We start from the raw sequence: 19,341 nt of genomic DNA, 5'->3' as shown, positions 1-19,341 counted from the left end.
CCGCAACTAGAGAAAGCCCTCGCACAGAAACGAAGACCCAACACAGCCAAAAATAAATAAAGAATTATTTTTAAAAATAGACTACTGTGTAGATAATTTAAAAAAAAAAAAGAAGAAGAAGAAGTTCAGGTTGCGGGAAGATATATATGTACCAGAGATGTTCTGGTTGTTTTGTTTGGTGCAGGCTTTTGGTAGGAAAGACAAAGTAGGGAAAGGTTTAAGATACAAAGGAGAAAAAGGAAAATGAACGTCAGGTAGTTTAGAAGAGAAAGAAAAACGATCAAAACCTCGAGAGAAGAGTTTAGTCTTGGACAGCAGGAGGGACACCTCTAGCCTGGAGACCAAAGAGAAGGTAACTGGAAATATACATGGGCTGGAAGAGGAAGAGGTTTAAGAAAGCTAGAAAGACAGCAGTGCACCTGGAGTCCTACTCTCCTTCCCAAATAACTTTGATAACTTTGGAGCATTTAAAAGAGGGGGAAAATAAAACAAGACAAGAGAAAATATAGTCAATCTCCTAAAATACATTCATTAGTAATTCTCTTAGCATTCATGTCAACATAGGATTCAAGACGGGTTAAACTGAACAATTTTCAACATGACAAGTTATTGGCATTGTAAACATTTCAAACCTTGGCGTGCCCCACATAATCTGCTATCTTCTAATATATAAACTGATTTGTAAATCAACATCTATTAAATTACCAAGAATATAATAAAATGAGTGCTATCTTCATATCTTCTGTATAGAGGCAGAAAAAGAAGCTAAAAAATAAGTCACTGAAATCACAAGGTTTGGAGAGGGGTATTTTGTTTTGCTTTAATTATAGCATGTGCCAAGGGCTTGGCTAAATCTATTTTACAAGATACAATAACTATAACTGTAATTCCTATTCTCAAACTGTGAAGCCTATGTCTCAATAAGATGTCAGTTTAAAAGACAAGACAATAAAGACCACGGTCACCACCAGAACCCCATAAGAATATGTGAAAGCTTATAAAACAAAACTCCTTTTATAGAGTTGAATCCTTTCCAGGGTGGGTCTTTAAGACATTCTGACAGTACACACAAATACTATCTCTGGAACAAAACCAAAAAGGCACAGCTGCAAGACATCTTCCACTGCAGTTATAACTGACTCAATAGCAGTCCTTCCTTTGAGCAAGAGAGTCTATGAAAGCCAGAAGCAGAGCTATTTTCCCCTACAAACTGCTTAGTAGAATCACTTTCTCCTGATCCAAAATTGTAGCTTTATTAAAAAGCTAAAACAGACAACATGCAAGTACAACTTCATAATAAATTTATAAAAGAAAATATAAATAAACCTTGAAAAAAGTATCTATATATGGTTTCCATTAAGAAAAATCCCCAACTGAACCAAAACTATCCTATAATACAAGGATATACACATTTTTTAAATTACAACCCATCACCATCACAAACAGGAAATTTGGATTTGCCTTAACAGAATTTTTTCCCCAAATCTCTAAGGAGTAGCAGTGACCAAAAAAATTTAGATGGTTAGTGTTAATATTCTCAATGCTGACTTGAACTTTTGATATCTGGATATTTGTGACAGCTAAGAATAAAAAAGTCAAAGACCTTTTGAAATCAATTAGGTATAACCCCAACATAAGAAAAACAATTCAAGTAACCAAATCAATACTTTATTTGTGATGCTTTCCAAGCTGGAGTTTTGACTACGTTTCTATAGCAACATCAACAAAATACTCTTATACAAATATGTCTGCACCCAAGATGAAAACCACTAACCACTTCTCTAGTTCATTCTTACTGGCTTCCAACCAAAACAAATTAAGAAAAAAAAAAAAATCAGCCTTCCTAAACTTCATTCCAGAAACTTCAAAACCTAAGGCTTAAGTATGTAACAGTTGCAGTTAACCACAACTGTGAGATATTCTCAAATTCTTCAGAAGGGAGGTTAATGACAGAAGGTATAATTTTATTACTTTTCTGACAATAACACATTAGGAACAACAACAGAGATGAGAGTGGAAGAAATTACTAACAAATGACTTACTTGGAAAATTATCTAAATTCTAGAGAAATAGAACACTGAAAACTGTGCCAAAATGTAAAGCAAAGAAGTCAATATGCTAAAGCCACGAGATAAGCAAGTTTCTCTGTGTAAGTTTCAGATATGCTTTCAAAATCTCTTTTGTTGGAATTGTTTTGAAGTAAACAAAATATTTTACTGGGATTAACAGGCCTGCCTATTTTGTGAGCAAGCTCTCTGCTGAGTTATTTACAAACACCCTTATTTATGCCTCAAAACGTCTCTGCACAGTAATTATTATCAAGTTCATTTTATACGTCAATAAAGTGAGGCTCAGAGAAATGAAATAACTTCCCTTAATAAGCATGGAATGCAAAATACTACAGTAGTTAATTGTCAGTCCTGGAGTTAGACAAACCTGAACCTGGATTGTCAATCCTGGAGGTAGACAAACCTGAACCTGGATACTGGCTTAACCTCCAATTACTATGTAGGAGACAGATGCCTCAGGTTTGAAGCCAATTCTATTTTATCTTAAATCAATTAGGTACAACTCCAACACATTATATATTCTTTACATTACAACACAATGCTCATGCAAATTCCCAGCTATACTTCACTAAATACCAAAATGCAGCCTTTACATGAACAGCCTCACTACCTATGCCTCACATTTGCACGTGGGCTTCACACAGGACTTTACTCAACTGTTTCTACTCTAATACAATACACTCTCTTAAAAAATATTTTTTAGAACTACATAAGGAAAACTGTAAAGCACAAGTGAAAATTCTGGATCTTTCTTCCAAACACATACATATAACTCAACAGATACTTACCTGGCACATAATGTTAATGGCTAGGTATACCATATCATGCCTTTCTTCAAAGCTCTGAGAACTATTTGGGAAGACCAGAGAAGTGCAAATGAAAAGCCATCCCTATAAACTTGTGAGTTAACTGTAAATACATAAAGTATAATGTCTATGGGCACTACAAACACATATATCAGATTTCCCAAAGCAGTTCTGATTTCAAATATTCCGTCCCATTCTTCTAAGGAAACTTACACATTCCAGATCACGCATAACAACTTTTTAAGTGAGATAACATAACCATCTAATGTAGGGATTTGGGACTAAGAAAACTGCAGGCTAGAATGGTAAATAGAAAAAATTTGAACAGAACTTTGCAAGAAAGGACAGATTGTCCTCGATGGGAAAGAGAGACAGGGACATTCAAAATAGGCGAGAACAGTCCTTGGGCAAGTGAAGCAGCAAGATGCCCAAGATATTCTGGAGGTCTGGGGAGGCAGTGAGCAGGGCAGTGGGTTGACTACTATCACTGGATCAGTCACATACAAAGGTAAGTCAGAGGTAATGTTGAAATATGATAGCTGGGAAGACTGTTGAGGGCTTTGAAGACCAGTATAAGGACTCTAGGCTAAAAAACATAGGTCACCTCGCCTAAAGTTTTGTTTTGGTAGTGTTTTTTTTTGGGGGGGGGGTGGTAATAGTTTTATTGAAATACCATACAAGTTACCCACTTTAAGCTTACAAGTCAATGTTTTTTAGGATACTCAGTTGTGCAAACATTACAACGAACAATTTTAGAACATTTCATCAACCCAAAAAGAAACCCCAAACATCCCAACTCATTCTATGAGGCCTGATACCAAAGCCAAACAAAGATGTCACACACAACAAAGATGTCACACACAAAAAAGGAAACTATAAACCAATATTCCTAATGAATATAGAGGCAAAAGTCCTCAACAGAATATTAGCAAACCAAATCCAGCAAGATATTAAAAGGATCTCACACCATGAGCAAGTGTAATTTACTCTAGGAATACAAGGGTGATTCAACATGTGAAATTCAATCAATGTAATAAATCATATTAATAGAAGGAAGAAAGAAATACATGATCATCTCAATAGAGAGAAAAAGTATTTGACAAAATCCAACATCCTTTCATGATAAAAAAACACTCAAACTAAAAAAATTAAAGTAAAAACAAATAGAAATAATAAAAATTGAAGGAAACTTCCTCAACATGACAAAGGTTATCTAAAAAAACCCCACAGCTAACGTAATAGTAAATGGTGAAGACTGAAAGCTTTCCCCCTAAGATCAGGAACAAGACAAGATGCCCCCTCTCACCACCTTTCATCATTCTATACAATTTTGTACTTTAAAGTTCAAGCCAGGTTCCAAAAAAGAAAAGGTCAAGCCAGGGCAAATAGGCAAGAAAAATAAAAAAGCATCCAAATAGGAAAGGGAGACATAAACTATCTCTATTTGCAGATGACATGACTGTATAAATAAAAAATCCTAAAGAATCTATTTTAAAAAGCTAACAGTAGTTCAGAAAAGTTTCAGGATATAAGATCAATATGCAAAAACTCAGTCACATTTCTATACATAAGCAATAAAATCCAAAAATAATAACTCCACTTAGCATCAAAAAGAATAAAATACATGGGGTAAATTTAGCCAAGGAAGCATAAAACTTGTACACTGAAAAATACATAACATTGTTCAAAGAAATCAAAGACGTAAATAAATCCATGTTTATGGATTCAAAGATTTAATATTGTTAAGATGGTAATAATCCCCAAACTGACTGACAGATTCAACGTAATCCCTATCAAAATTCCAACGGCCCTTTTTTTTACAGAAATGAACAGGCTAATCCAAAAATTCATATGGAATTGCAAGAGTCCAGACAGCCAAACTAATCCTGAAACAGAAGAACAAAGTGAGAGGATTCACACTTCCTGATTTCAAAACTTACTACAAAGCTAGAGTAATCAAAACAGTATGGTACGGGCAATAAGGCTAGATACCAGTCATTGAACAGAATTGAGAGTCCAGAAATAAACCCACATATCTATAGCCAACTGATTTTGACAAGGATGCCAAGCCCATTCAGTGGGGAAAGAACAGTCTTTCCAACAAATAGTACTAGGACAACTCGACATCCAAATGTAAAAGAATGACTCTGAACCCCTATCCCACACTATATACAAAATTTAACTCAAAATGAACCGAAGACTTAAAATGTAGGAGCTAAAATTATAAAACTCTTTAAAGAAAAAGAGGTGTACATCTTCATGACTTTGAATTTGGCAACACATTCTTAAATATGATGCCTAAAAAACAAGCAACAAAAGAAAAAAACATATGAATTGGACTTCATCAAAATTAAAAACATTTGTGAGTCAGAGGACACTATCAAGAAAATGAAAAGACAATCCACAGAATGGGAGAAAATAAATGTAAACCATCTGTTCAACTAGGGTATCTAGTATGCAGAATATATAAAGCACTCTTACACCTCAACAACAAAATGACAAACAACCCAACTAAAAAATGGGCAATGGACTTGAATAAACATTACTCCAAAGGACATTTCTCCAAAGAACATATACAAATGGCCAATCACTGTAGGAGAAGACGTTCAACATCATCAGTCATTAGAAAATGGAACTAAGAACAAGGTCCTACTGTATAACACAAGGAATTATATTCGATCTTATAATAAACCATAATGGAAAAGAATATGAAAAAGTATATATAACTGAATCAGTCTGCTGTATAGCAGAAATAAATACAACACTGTAAATCAACTATACTTCAATAAAATAAACTTTTTTTTAAAAAAGAAAAAGAAAATGGAACTAAGACCACATGGAGATTATCTCCTCAAATCCACTAAAATGGCTATTGAAAAAAACAAAAGAAAGAAAATAACAAGTGTTGGTGAGGATTTGAAGAAATCAGAACCCTCATTAACTGCTGCTAGCGGGAATCTAAAATGGTACAGCAGTTTCAGAAGAGGAGGGGGAATGAGGTGTGATTGCTTTAAGGGATACAGGGTCTCTTTTGGGGGGATGAAAATATTCTGAGATAGTAGTGATGGTTGCACAACATTTTGAATATAATAAAAACCACTGCACTGTATACTTTAAAATGGTGAATTTGTTATATCAATTTAATCACTTTTTTTTAAAAAAAGAAAAGAAAAGAAAGAAACCTTGTACTCTTCAGAAATAAAGAAACCTTGTACTCTCAGCCCCAGGCAACCACTAATCTATTTTCTGTCTCTATAGACTTCACTATTCTAGACATTTCACATAAATGGAATCATATCATATACAGCCTTTGGTATCTGGCTTCTTTCTCTTAGCATACTATTTTCAAGGTTCATCCAAGTTGTGTATGTATGTGGTATGTATCAGTACTTCATTCCTTTGTATGCCCCAATAATATTACATTTTATGGCTATAGCACATTTTTGTTCATTCATTCATTAATTGATGGGCACTTGTATTGTTTCTGATTTTGGATTATTATGAATAATGCTGTTGTGAACATTCATGGTACAACTTTTTTTTTTTTTTTTTTGCGGTACGCGGGCCTCTCACCGCTGTGGCCTCTCCCGTTGCGGAGCACAGGCTCCAGACACGCAGGCTCAGCGGCCATGGCTCACGGGCCGAGCCACTCCGCGGCACACGGGATCTTCCCGGACCGGGGCACGAACCCGTGTCCCCTGCATCACCAGGCGGACTCTCAACCACTGCACCACCAGGGAAGCCCCCATGGTACAACTTTTTGTGTGGACATATGATTTCACTTCTCTTGGGCATATACCTAGGAGTAGAATAGCCAGGTTAAATGATAGCTCTGTGTTAAGGTTTTTGAGGAACTACCAGACTGGCTTCCAAAATGGCTGCACCATCTGACATTCCCACTTGCAGTGTACACGGGTTCCAATCCCCCGAATGTTTGGCTGCGGCCAAGCAGGATAACCACCAAATGTTGCTTGAAGATAAATTTGGGGGCCCTGAATTGGAAAGGAGAGATAGTAGAAGCAGGGACAGTCTAAATGGAAGGCTACATAAAAAGGTTCATGAAGGTGAGGGAAACAGGGAGAAGTTGGTCACAGGGTACAAACTTTCACTTATGAATAAGTTCTGAGAAGCTAGTGTACACCACGGTGACTACAGTTAATAACAGTGTACTGTATACATGAAATTTGCTAAGACAGTGGGTCTTAAGTATTCTCTCGCCAAAAAAACATAACTGTGAAGTGATGGATGTGTTACTTTGATTTTAGGAATCATTTCACAATGTATACATACATCAAATCATCATGTTGTACACTTTCAATATATTACAATTTTGTCAATTATACCTCAATAAAGCTAAGAGAAAAACAGACTTGTGTGGAAGCAGCAGTAGCAATGGTGAATAAAGGACTGATATTTTAAAAGTTTCAGAGAAAAAAATCCATAGGCATTGATGTCTAAATAGACAGTAGATAAAGAAGAGGCACAACTAAAAAATAATGCCAAGCTTTCCAGCTCAAAAGACTGGAAGTTTCAAGATTTTGGAACTTTTAGGGACACTGAGTTTGAAGTGATGATGTGACATCTAAGTTCCTGGAGAGGATTCCAAAAATCAAAGAAAGAGATGATGATTTGGGAGAGAATAACCCTACTTCTAGCATTTGTTACTATTATTAATCTTCTACCTTAGTTCCAAACAAGTGACTATTCTTGAAAGTTTTGGTAATACAGTAATAGAGAAAAAAGCATCTTAAGAGCTAGGATTTCCTTAAAAAAAAAAAAAAAAAACTTTTTGACTGGCAGAGCATCCAAAAGGGCTAGAACTAAATAAAAGTCTGCATAACAAGAATGGAGTTCAAGGTACTATAACAACCAAACATGGCAGATGGAATCTACCTACTCAAGCAGATACAGCATCACCTACATGTGTTCTATGAGGAAATATTCAAAAGGAAGTCTCAGTATATTAGGTTAATCTACCTAAGGAACACTGGCTACAAACCAGCTCAACAGGGCAAGATAAGTGCTAAGAAAGAAAAGATAGGAAACCCCGTATCAGATTATTCAGGAATTATTCATTCATTCAGCAAATAATTAAGAGCCCATTGACTGTCAAACAATTGTGAACACAGATGTGATAACTGCCTTTGTGGAGCTTATAACCTGATGAGGGAGAAAGGCAAAGCAAAGTCAATCGGAGAGGGGGGAGGTTATCTAAACAGGGAGGAGAGGGCCCAGTGGAAGGAAGAACCATAGAAGGAAAGATACCCGGAGGAAGCTATATCTAAATGAAGACTTGAGAGTAGAATACTGCTGGCAACATGCACATAAGTCTAGACATGAGAGAAAACCTGACATATGAGCAAGGAAACCCAATTAGTAAGTTAAAATCTAGAACAGCAAGAACCTCATAAGGTAAAAGCTACGTCACAAAGTTTGAGCCTCTTCTGAAAAGCAAAGTGGTACCATGAAAGAATTTTAAGCAGAAAACTAAAAGGACTTTAAAACTACTATTCTCACTACAACATGAAGAAGAAAAATTTTCTTAAACTAGAGGGGAAAAAAAAAAACCCACGAAGACCAGACAGAACATTACATATTTATCCAGACAAGAAATGATAGCTGTATTAATGTTTAAAAAATAAAATATTAACAAATGGGTAGCCACAGTCTCTGCTCCCTCTCCCTCAAAAAGAATTCTGCCATTGTAATTTCAATTCTGAAAGCAACTTGACTGATATACTGTGGGATGGGCTCAATGACTATAGAAAAGAATAGATCTACAAAGAACACAGGGGAGACTCAAACTGTAACTGAGAGAGTTGGTGTTTATTGTTTGGGAGGAGACTGGCTGAAGGGAGGGAGTATGAGGGCTGGTTTTAAACTGTGATGAGGAAGAATCAGAAAAATTCATAAAGTGATGAAAAGAATTTTTAAGTTTTGCTGTTATAATGGAACCACCTTTTGGTTTTTCAAGAAACCAGAGTAAAAACGTAAGTGGTTTGTCAATTCTTTGTCAATGTTGAGACCTGTGTTTCTTTGGCTACCAAAGTTAAAACTGGACCATGAGGGCTTCCCTGGTGGCGCAGTGGTTAAGAATCCACCTGCCAATGCAGGGAACACGGGTTCGAGCCCTGGTGCAGGAAGATCTCACATGCTGCGGAGCAACTAAGCCGTGCAACACAACTACTGAGCCTGCACTCTAGAGCCTGCAAGCCACAACTACTGAGCCCGTGTGCCACAACTACTGAAGCCCGCATGCCTAAAGCCTATGCTGTGCAACAGGAGAAGACACCGCAATGAGAAGCCCGTACACTGCAATGAAGAGTAGCCCCCAGGCTTCCCTGGTGGCACAGTGGTTGAGAGTCCGCCCGCCGATGCAGGGGACACGGGTTCGTGCCCCAGTCCAGGAAGATCCCACATGCCGCGGAGCGGCTGGGCCCGTGAGCCATGGCCACTGAGCCTGCACGTCCAGAGCCTGTGATCTGCAACGGGAGAGGCCACAACAGTGAGAGGCCTGCGTACCGCAAAAAAAAAAAAAAAAAGAGTAGCCCCCGCTCTCCACAACTAGAGAAAGCCCGCGCACAGCAACGAAGACCCAACACAGCCAAAAATAAATAAATAAATTTATTAAAAAAAAAAACAAAACTGGACCATGAGAGAGCTTAGCTTTGTGCACGTTATAGTATCTGAATAGAGAAGGTGTTAGTGGAAGGAATGGATAAATTCAAGAAATATTCAACTGGTAGAATGATAAGAATTTGGCAACACGGGAGTCAAGAAAGAGATAAAGAAAGAGCAATTAATTAGGCAGCAATGTCATTCACTGAAATAGTTAACAAAGGAGGAACAGAGGGTTTGGAGACAAATTAATGAGTTAATTTAAATTAGTTAACAAACAAAGAGGTATAAAGGAATAAGTCAATAGTGAAGATAAAATGGACTCGAAGAAAAATACTCAATCCAGAGGAAAGCAGGAAGAGAAAAAGAAAGAACAGATGGGACAAACAGAAAACAAAGAGCAACGTGGTACTGGACAACACCACCAGCAATTAGATGAAATGTAAACGGCCTAAATGCACCAATTAAAAGACAGATTGTCAGAGTGGGTAAAAGTAAGACCCAATTCTACGCTGTGTACAAAAAAATCTACTTTAAGTACAAGGACTGGGAACAAGAGAAATGGCATGAAGAAGCAAAGTGTGATTTGTACAGAATGAATTGTGATGGCAAATCAAAGAGATGGCCCTAGACAGCAGAAATGAGGTGCTCTGTTTACTATAAGATTAAGGGGGGGGAAAGTCTAGAAAAAGAATTCATAACACTATAAATAACTGTGGTCCATATACTATGTTAGGGTGTAAGTAAACGTCCTGAAGGTGCTTAAAACCTAATTATACATGTAAATTTTTGTTACTAAACTGGATAATCTTGGCTCAAAGTCCATGACGTGGAAACACCAGCAGCTTTGAACCTAAAATATGTCCATTTTAAGGCTGTGGTACTCCTTTCCTACCTTATTTCCACTTTACCTTTCTATTAGCTAACCTAGTAGAACGGGCACTTCCATGGCTGTCTCCTTCCACACCTACACAAACCATGCTGGTAGTCATATGGGGGGTAGGAGACAGCAATTTAATCTGTTACACCAAATACGCATTTACAGGGGCTTTAAAGTTTACAAAGCCTTCACCTCTTCCCAATTACATTCATATTTAATAAATTTAAGCTAAGAGACTTTTGACGTGTCTTATTTATCTTTTGTATAATAGAAAGCTCTTGTTATTGGGTACCCACATTTTATTTTGCTTGTCTTCATAAATCTAATGCTATAGTAATATTTTTGTTCTTTGACTCCCAAAATGCCTATATTCTTTAAAACAGCAATGTCCAATGTTATTTGAACTTCACCACGTATGTACCTCTTTCTACCAAATTTTAAGATTTGAAATTATGGCCAAAAATTATCAATGAACATTTTGAGGGGTTGTGCTAATTACTAGGGGAGGTGGGAACAATATGAAGACCTAATATGCTTAACTTGTTATCTTTGTTTTACTCCTCTTTAGAAAAGGATATTTAGCATTTGCAAGAGAGAAGCATAAAAAATATTTTTTCAAGCTTTTATTCTACGACTGTGAAAAGTTCACATCATGGTTATAATTTGTTTCTCTTGGATCTAAACATACACCCACCCACTGGCTTCAGAAAAATGCTTGGAAAGAAACCCTAGGACAGTTATACTTCCTGGAAATTTCAACTGGGGAAAAAAAAAAAGTATCCCTTCCCTGAAGGGATAGCCAGTAGCAAATGATGCAAATGTTCTTTTGTATTAATACCAATTTGTAAAAACCTATTCTTACACAAGATACATTCATTTGGGCTTCCCTGGTGGCACAGTGGTTGAGAGCCAGCCTGCCTGCCGATGCAGGGCACATGAGTTCGTGCCCCGGTCCGGGAAGATCCCACATGCTGCGGAGCGGCTGGGCCCGTGAGCCATGGCCACTGAGCCTGTGCATCCAGAGCCTGTGCTCCGCAACGGGAGAGGCCACAGCGGTGAGAGGCCCGCGTACCGAAAAAAAAAAAAAAAGATACATTCATTCATTCAACAAATATTTCTTGAACAACTATTAAGGTAATTTACAAATGGATTCTCCCTCTCACATACTTGATACGTGGTATGATTTTATTAATTATTAAGCAAAATGATTACGAAAATTTTATTTATCCAGTTTTGCGGGGCAATTCCCAGTCCCCAGAATGCTTCTCTCTGCTACTGACTGGCTGCCTCTCCATGTGAACAGTCAGATTCCTAGGGGCAAAGACTGCAATCTTACAACCATATCCCTCAGAGCCCAATACAATACTTGGCATACAGTAAGGTAGCCAAAGGAACACTTGAATGAATGAATGAATGGATGGATGGATGAATCATATTCATTAAGTAGTACAAACAAAAATCCCAGTAAAAGAAGAAAATAAACTCAGTACAGGCGTCACTCCTGATCCTTTCCTCTCTCTTCATCCAGGCTCACTTTGTTGTCCTTTTCTCTATAGGTATTTCTACTGCTGAAATGACCATTTTTGAATTCCTGGTATCAGTTTGCCTTACTGTGAACTTATCGGCAACGCAGTCTTCTTCCTCATCTTTGAACGCCCAGCCTGGTGCACAGTAAGACTGGGCACAAATTTGCCTCATAATAAAGAGCAACAAATACCAAAGACACCTCCTTAAATCAGTGTTGCCAAGCTTCAGATTATTATTGTGTAGTAAAAACAATGTACTGAACTAGTAACAATGAGATTTACTATTAAAATTAAGTTAAATAAATGTTTGATCCTAGTCACTTGTACAATAAATACCACCCAAATCATAGCACCAGATTTACTGAACAGAAATACACAAGTGCCTGCTGGAGTTGAAAGTGTCACCTAGAAGCCATAAATAAAAGAAATATGAAAGGAGGCTTCCTCGGGCAGACACCTTTAACTGAGGGTAAAAATCACCAGCACAAATACCCAGAGAAATCTGGTAATTCTTCAGAAAACCTGGTGTGTAATGTTTCTAAAACACAGATATTTGTAATTATGCCTCTTACTTCAAAAAATAATAGCGATGAAAATATCTGAAAGGCTTCCAGTGGCTCTGCAGGGAGTACGGAGACCAAACTCCTCAGTATAACTTCCTGGGTTCAGCACCGACTGGCTCCAATCCAGATCTGCAGTTCGTCTTCTGCTTCCCATGCCCTCTCACACACACCCTGAACTCCAGCTATACCAGCCTCCTCAACACGAAATGCTTCCGTGTCCTCATTAATGCTGACTCTCCTCTGTCTAGACTGTCCACTTCCCCTGTCTACACTTGAAGAAAAAAAGAAAAAAAAAAAAAATCCAACCCAAGCTTCTAGGTATAAGGTTAAAAACAGGCAGTTTGTGACCAAACCTAACAATAGCTCTGTTGCTGATTTTTAAACCACAGAACACTCAGAATAAAACTTTGGGGGTGTGGATGGGGATCAAGTTATTTGTGAATTTATGGTACACACACTCTCTCACAAATCACAAGGCTCTGAAAGAGAAGTCTGGTACATGGCAAACCACCCCAGCAGAGAGTGGCTACCTCTCCAGCCATACCCACTGGCAGAGAAAGCAGGATGCCAAGAATGGCCAAGTCAAACTCAAATGGGCTAAGAGTAATGCAGCCCCTCCCCCAAGACGGCCCTGAGGTCTATGTGACTGATGAAGGCACTCTTCCCAGGGGACAGAACAAGGGGCAGTAAGATCTGATCAGGAATCACACTTCAAGGATGAGCTATGCCCAGAGCAATATTTATGGCTATGCGACAGGGCAGGGCAGAGCACTGTCCAGGGGGGAAATCTGAACAATGCAGCTGATCACTGACAAATGATCTGGATGGAAATGAAGCTAGAGGAATAAACATCACCAGTACACCGTGTTCTATGAGACATGTCATTGCAACTAGATGAAGTAGGTCAACAGGACTTTGTATGGTCTGTGCTTCGGGAGGGAAGGACTGTACCTGCAGCTGACCTATGTAAGGTGATATACACACAAATATACATTATACTTAAATGTATAGAAATGTGTGTGTACATACATATATATTAGTCAAAAAGGGTAAAATGTAGCACTCCTAAATAATCAACTTAGCTGCCATACCTAACTACCCCTTTGTCACCATCTCCCTGATCTTTTCCTCCCACCATAGTCAGTCACGCTCTATAAAGAATTTGGCTAGTTCTATTCAAGCCATTTGGGTTCAGCCATAATTCAGGTATCTCATATCCTCCTCCTTAATCCCTTTTTATCTCTTCCCATTATCCCCTGTAATTCCATGTTAACTATATATATCAGAACATCTAATTCAATAAATGTTGAATGAACAAACAAAACGGCACAGTTATAACAAGATAAGGAAATTTGTTTCTGCTCTCTTATCATCTTAATATCAAAAGTAATATTCTTCCCATTGGATCCTAGAGTAATAAGAACCAGGCTTGAGGTTCTTGTCTTCTGGAGAAGGACTGGTCTGAATATCCACCAATCGCAGGGGGAAGGTTTCCTCCCACCTCAACCTTTAATTATATAGGAATACCCATGTAAAGAAAGTTTATTTCTGCCATGGAGTTTATTGTAACAGGATCTGTCCTGTACCAATTGTATATTTATTTTTAAAAGAAACAGATGGAATGGGATGACACAGGGCTTGGTATCACTGTCTAAAACAAGCCCAGCTGATGGCTAGACATATACACACACTGTAATCCCTGTGTACCTCTGCCCCAGACGACCGGAGTCGGGCCACAGCAGAATCAGCTCTTGTTGGAAATCAGTGAGCCAGCTGTCAAGGACAAGCCAGGGCTTATGTGATCAGATCTTTACTTGTTTCAAAGGCTTCTTAACAGTTCTAATATAGACTTATTATGCTTTTATGATACTGGAAAACATCCAAAATGATTAGCCTATCCTTTTCTGACTCGTATATCTTTAGGCAATAAATGCACGGACTTTCTACTAACTGAGAACTTCCAAGTGAGTCCATCTAATGCATGAATGCCCTATGGAGTAACATTTCCAAAATTAAGTACTACTATCTTAAGGATTTACAGGACTTCCCTGGTGGTGCAATGGTTAAGAATCCGCCTGCCAACATAGAGAATGGACTTGAAGACACGGGGAGGGGGAAGGGTAAGCTGGAATGAAGTGAGAGAGTGGCATGGACATATATACACTACCAAACATAAAATAGATAGCTAGTGGGAAGCAGCCACATAGCATAGGGAGATCAACTCAGTGCTTTCTGACCACCTAGAGGGATGGGATAGGGAGGGTGGGAGGGAAACACAAGAGGGAGGAGATATAGGGATATATGTATATGTATGGCTGATTCACTTTGTTATAAAGCAGAAACTAACACACCATTGTAGAGCAATTATACTCCAATAAAGATGTTAAAAAAAAAAAAAAGAATCCACCTGCCAATGCAGGGGACAGGGGTTCGATCCCTGGTCCGGGAAGATTCCACATGCTGCAGAGCAACTAAGCCCCTGCGCCACAACTACTAAGCCTACGCTCTAGAACCGGCGAGCCACAACTACTGAGCCCACGCACCTAGAACCTGTGTTCCATGACAAGAGAAGCCACCGCAATGAGAAGCCTGCGCACCTCAACGAAGAGTAGCCCCTGTTCACCGCAACTAGAGAAAGCCCACATGCAACAATGAAGACCCAACACAGCCATAATAAATAAATTTATATTTAAAAAAAAAAGAATTTACAGACACAGAAAACAAACTTACAGTTACCAAAGGGGAAGGGAGGGAGGAATAACTGGGAGTATGGGATTAACAGATGCACACTATCATATATAAAATAGAAAAACAACAAGGATTTACTGTATAGTGCAGAAAACAATATTCTATGTCCTGTAATAAATTATAATGGAAAAGAATTTTTAAAAGAATATAGATATATACATATGTATAACCAAATTACTTTGCTGTACACTTGCAATTAACAATACTGTACATCAACTATACTTCACAATTTAAAAAAAAAGTTTAGATACATTCACTGTATTTTTGCCAAGGAAAAATAAGCAGGTTTAAAAAGATAATGCTGGGGCTTCCCTGGTGGCGCAGTGATTAAAAATCTGCCTGCCAATGCAGGGGACATGGGTTCGAGCCCTTGTCGGGGAAGATCCCACATGCCGCGGAGCAACTAAGCCCGTGTGCCACAACTACTGAGCCTGCGCTCTAGAGCCCACAAGCCACAACTACTGAAGCCCATGCGTCTAGAGCCTGTGGTCTGCAACTGTGTTCCACAACAAGAGAAGTTACCACAATGAGAAGCCTGCGCACTGCAACGAAGAGTAGCCCCCGCTCACCACAACTAGAGAAAGCCCGCGTGCAGCAACGAAGACCCAACGCAGCCAAAAATAAATAAATAAAATTTAAAATTTTTTAAAGAATCATTTAAAAAAAAAGGATAATGCTCTGATTTTAACCCATGTGTTCACAGATAAAACACTGGAAAGGCTCAACCAAAACGGTAACAATGGTTGTTTCTGAATGTGGGCAATGGGAAATTTTGCTTTATTTGTATTTTTCTATATCACCAAGTTTTCGCCACTGAACATATATTATTATAATTAAGAAATATCTTAATAGATTAAGTCCATTAAAATAAAAAATATGAAGCTTTCTCCCTTTATTTCTATACTCCTGCTTTAGCACTTTTAAAGCAGTACAAAACAGGATGACTAAGTCCCAGCAAAGTTATAATAAACTGGTCATGTGCCATGTGGTATAGATTTACCTAAAACACAGAGGTACATTCATGCCATTCTTCCTTGAGCTTGGCACTGTCTACAAGAAATTACTCTAAGAAGCACATGCTTTCAGACACTGTTACATCAGAGGCCTTTTTTTAAAGTTAGATTTTAACTGGATTTAAAAGAATGAAAGGAATTTCCTGGATTTTATCAGGGTAATTTCCCAAAAGATTTTTGCCCCACTTCTTACTACAAGGATTAAAGCCACTTAGCAAATTAGACTGTGTACTTGCCACTTAAAATGCTATTCAGAACATATATATTAAGAGATCTTTAAAAAGCAGTACATGTCAGAACAAGTTGTTTTAACAGTTTCCTATGAAGTTAGTCAAAAAGCATCAAACATCTGAGTGCAGGAGGGGTCTACTTTCAGACCACACAGCACTATAGACAGGGAACACGTATCTACATTGAATCAGGAAAGAACCTTTCTTTATTTTATCATCATATGACAAGTATCACTGTCAAGTTTTCACTGCAACTTCATTAAAATACCAAGCCATACACACACACAATTTAACACAGCAGCAAGGAGGACAGCGACATATTTTTCAGAACTGCAAAATGGCATCTGCAGAATGTCTCAAAGGAATGACAAAGGCACTTCTTTAGCCCAAACAAAGAGAACAATGTTTCCACTAGGACATTACAGGACTATTTTATTTCAGGGGGGGAAGGCAGTAAAAATTAACACAAAACAGAGCTGAACGTGTAGAATGACAGTCTGTGGAGAAGAATTAAAAGAAACTATTGAGAATACAAGTTTCACTCATTATAGCTTAAAGTTTTAAAAGTTGGGTAATTTCAAATTGTAAATCTGAAAAGAAAAATAACTTTAAAATTAGAAATATAAAATTACATATCAGTTGAATTAACGATGTTAGATTCATAAACACTGTGCATCTATAATTCATTTTGTTTAAAAGATGGCTTATAAATAAGGTATGCCAGCACACTTACCATTTCGCTTAACTTCCCAAAGACATTGTATTAAAAATGTACTGTCAATGCCTCCATTTTACAGATAAGGAAACTGAGACTTGTAGATGTAAAATGACTCAGTATAAAATGATTCAGTAATGGGCAGATGTAAGTTTTGATTCCAACTCTTTCACTTATTAGCTATGAAATTCTGACTTTCTTTCCAAGACACCTTACTTTGAATTTCAAGACTAACAACATCAAATAATGTTCACAAGGATTAAAGACAAACTACTGTCAAAAATGGGACAAGAAATGTCCTAAAGTAGCATACTGAAATGGAACTAAATGCTTAATAAATTGGAGGTAGAGAGGAAATCGGGATACACCCACTCCATCAAGCAATGTCTTCAAAACACTGTTATGAGAAGGGCTTAAGAAATGCCTTCAGAAAAATAAATCAGCAAGAGAATGCCAAGAGCCAGGATTAATTACAAAATAAATATCTAAATATATTTGGTGGAGAAGGTTCCTCACGTTTACCTAAAGTGTATGTACTTAGTTACCTTCAGTGGAGAATGCCCTAAAAAACAGTTTGATGATTTTTGTATTGTAGGAAAAAAACGCAGTTATAATTACAAACAGTAGACTCTGATTAAAGTAAGTAAAACCAATAAATAAACTACCAACAGGTAAATTTTTTCTCATAACTAATAGTTTGTCATAAATTTGTTAGCCCTACTTTGAACAGGGCTACCCACCTCATCTTCCTAAACTCCAGTTCTGATCACATAATTCACCTGTTTGGAAAACCTCAGTAACTGCAGGAAAAAAACCCAAAGTCTTCCACCTGACATGCAGGCCCTGATACTATCCATGATGATTTCTATTGTTGAGGAGGGAAAAGCCAAGAGACTCCAGGCTCACTCCTCCAGACTCTTCTGAGAAGTGAGCAAACTGAGAAGCATGCCCATCACCACCACCATCGGGCAAAATCCAGTTACCAGGCTATGGCCTTGCCAAAGACTTCCCTGCCATCCTTCCCTCCTCCAGATGCCCACAGCACTCCCTTCCCCGCTTCCAGAGCTCAGCACTTTTCTACAGTACTGGCCCTATGCCCACATCTTACCCACCATACTTAACAAGTCTGTCTTACTTATCATCTCTGTATCCCCCAGAGCAAAACACACACCACTTTGTACAAAGTTATGCTTAGTCCATTTGGGTAGAAAAAAATGAGGGCATAAGAAAACACCTCTAAAAACAGAAACCGAGGGCACCTATTTTTCCAAACAATTCCAGGCATCATCATCTTATTTTTCTCTTATCCAAGATAATCACCTTAATGATTGAATAAAGTAAGCCTAATATTAAACTAAATGACACTCTGATGGAATAAACACTATTTTGGCACATTTATAATGAGAAATCTCATGCTATCTTTTAAGATTCATACGAGGAAAATGTGAGGAGTGTAGGACTTACTATCTTCACCTGCATGATTGGTTCTCAGGGGTTACGACTGACCTAAAAGGTTGTTATCTTCAAAAAGGTACTGAATTCTAAGAGAAGCAAGAAGAAAATAGAAATGGCTCTGAAATAAGTCCTATGATAATATGTTTTGGGATATACAGTCCTCCTGAATCATGTAAGTTTAGGTCTGGGAGGTGCCTGAAAAAATAATGTAGCCAATCCTTTGTATAACAAACACCAAAGAATCTAAGAAATTCTAAACTGAGCTAAGTGACTGAGGGATTTTTTTTTTTTTTTTTTAAAGAATATTGTAAGAAAAGGCAGCAACCTAACCTCCTGGCCAGGTATTTCTCATTTGCATGAACTTATTACATCAACCAGGTGATGAGCTCACGTTTCTGAATGAATTTGCCCCTCAGCATTTTCTCAAATGCAGCTCATTTTCCCAAAACATGCTTTCCTCTTGGTTTTTCCTTTCCCAATGCACCTCAGGCTTAAAAACAGTAAAAAAAAAAAAAAAAAAAATGTAGACTAGTGGCTACCTTTTTTTTTTTTAAACTACAAGCACTGTCATAATCTCTCCTTCATGCAAAGCATTTATCAGATGGAAGTGTGCAAGATCTTCCTTTCACCGCTCAAGGTGGCACAGAAAATGAGGGCGGAAAGCAGGAACAAGGAAAAAGCGAAGAGGTACCCGCGCAAGAAAGCAGCAGCCGTGCCT

At 37.9% G+C, this 19,341-nt stretch overlaps 1 protein-coding gene across 10 annotated transcripts in view; it reads right to left on the bottom strand.

The window, feature by feature from the left end:
* The window catches only part of EPB41L2 (erythrocyte membrane protein band 4.1 like 2), a 214,652-nt gene that overhangs the window by 134,858 nt on the left and 60,453 nt on the right, over positions 1-19,341 (bottom strand). The window lies entirely within an intron of this gene.

This window comes from Delphinus delphis, chromosome 14, assembly GCF_949987515.2.
Source record: "Delphinus delphis chromosome 14, mDelDel1.2, whole genome shotgun sequence".
In the NCBI taxonomy this organism is placed as follows: domain Eukaryota; kingdom Metazoa; phylum Chordata; class Mammalia; order Artiodactyla; family Delphinidae; genus Delphinus; species Delphinus delphis.
Note: the sequence above shows the minus strand (reverse complement) of the source record. Positions and strands in the feature narration are given on the sequence as shown.